Below are 2,319 nucleotides of genomic sequence, written 5' to 3'. Positions count from 1 at the left end.
CGCATGTATTTACTATTGCCTTATTTACGTGGATCATGCTATGGTGATTATTTCTGTGACAATACGAACATTCTAACCAGCTATAGCACTTAGTGTCATAACTGTGCTTTAAACATAAGTGGCACCAGTTCCATTTTTTAACAACGTCCATTCTTTCCTGTGGACTTAATGCTTTAAATTTGTAGCAATAAACTAATTGATGCCCGGGCATTTGGCACATCGGGCATGTTTGGTCACTTGTGTTAATATTTTTTGTTAGGACCTCATTTTCCACTGATGACAACGAACTAAGCCGTTGGTCTAAAAATTCTGTGACATCCTTTAAATTTTGAATCTCACTTGATTTTTTAACTTGGCCCCCATACTGTTGTAGAGCCTCAGTATTTAGTTTTTTTAAAATAATATGCGCAAAAATGCAATCTGATTCTTCTGTCAGATTTGCTTTTAGGCGCATCATATAAATTGATTCATTGATTGAATCAATTGTATTTTTAAGGTGCCTATATGAGTCCAAATTTATTTTTGGAAGCTCAATGAGGCGATTAAGCTGATCTGAGAATATTTTCCTATTATTCTCATATCGCTTGATGAGTAACTCCCAGGCAGCATCGTAATTATTGCCTGAGCCAAGCAATAAATGGGGAACCACATTTCGTGCTTCCCCTTTTAGAGCACTTTTAAGGTAGCTTAGCTTCAAGGATGGACTTAAATCCGTTCTTGAATGAACCAGCTCCTTAAATAACTCATAAAAATGGTCCCAATCTTTGGAATTTCCAGAGAAATTGGGGACCTCAATTTTTGGTAGGCTAGGTAGTTCGTCCATTCTAGGGCTACCACCTTCTACCATGTTAACTATTTTTTCTTGGATTTTATTATCCATTAGCTCGATGTGTATTTCAACATCATCTTTGAGCTCTATAATTTTGCTCATATATTTATTATTGAGCCCTTCAATATTTAGTAAATCGGACACTGTATCGATTTTACTAAGAAACATTCTTAATTTTTTAATTCTTATAGGAAAGGTTTCATTATTCCTTTCCTGAATCTCCACATAAGTTTTCTCGAGGTAATCCTCGAGGTTCTTTATAGCCCCCTCAAGCCTCAAAAAAAGCTCATCCTGGCCAATATATTTTTTAATTTTGTTGCTGGCGGACTTAATATTTGATAGCATGCTTACGAAGTGATTTTTTAAGAAATAGTCATGCTCTACCGGACCGAGTTGAACCAAATGATTATGGTTCGTAAAGGCTTTTTGCTCCAAATTTTTTAATGCCTCCCTATCCTCTTCTGAATATGAATTTTTTGGGAGAAGCGCATCTATTTGCCGGGTGAGGCGCACCTGGTCTTCGATAATTGGAATTTTATCCTTAGTCGACATTATATGTTATTTTAAATTAAATTAAGTTCAAAAACTAAATTCAAGTGTTTATATATAAAAATAAAAACGAAACTTGCCGAGGACTAATTTCTAATTATTGCTGCTGATGTTGTTGCCGTTGCCGCTGCTGCTCCTGATGTTGTTGCTGTTGCCGCTGCTGCTTGTCATGTTGTTGCTGTTGCCGCTGCTGCTCCTGATGTTGTTGCTGTTGCCGCTGCTGCTCGTGATGTTGTTCCTGTTCTCGATGTCGCCGTTACTATTGTTGTATTACTATTGTTTTTGTATGTTTTTTGTGGACGTTTTTTTTTTTTTTTTTTTTTTTTAGCTTTTTAACTTTAACGGTTGTTGGTGTTGGTTTGTTTATTTTTGGTGTATGTTTGTTGTTATTATTTTGGCGGATGTTGCTTGGGGTTTTGTTTTTTGGGGTTTTATTTTATTTAATTATTTTTTGCCGCTCACAATCACTTTTTTTTTTTTAATTTTAACTTTTCCGATGTAGGGCCTCGGATACGCCAACACAAATATATATTTTTTAACTTTTCCGATGTAAAGCCTCGGTTACGCTAATACACAAATACTTATTCGGTTATTTGCATATAATTTTTTATCTCGGTATTGTTCCGAAATAAAAAAACACACTTGTAGAAAGGAAAATATTTTTCTCTTTCTCTTGTTTAATGCTCATTGGCATTTATATTATTTTATACCCTGTGTTCCTTACCTCTTGGGGGGAAACAACAGGGGACTACGGTTTTTAAACTGGGTTCTTTTTTACCCAGATCGCAGCCTTTATTTTTAAGCTACCTTGGGCTGAGAATTTTTATTTTTCCTTAGCCACTTATAGGTGCCAGTTTTTTAAACCTGAGTCTCTTACCACAGGGGGGAAAACGTCAGGCTGTCTCAATGGACCAAATGTTAAGAGGAGCCCCAAAATAAAG

This window comes from Drosophila bipectinata, chromosome XR (genome assembly GCF_030179905.1).
Source record: "Drosophila bipectinata strain 14024-0381.07 chromosome XR, DbipHiC1v2, whole genome shotgun sequence".
Lineage (NCBI taxonomy): Eukaryota > Metazoa > Arthropoda > Insecta > Diptera > Drosophilidae > Drosophila > Drosophila bipectinata.
Note: the sequence above shows the minus strand (reverse complement) of the source record.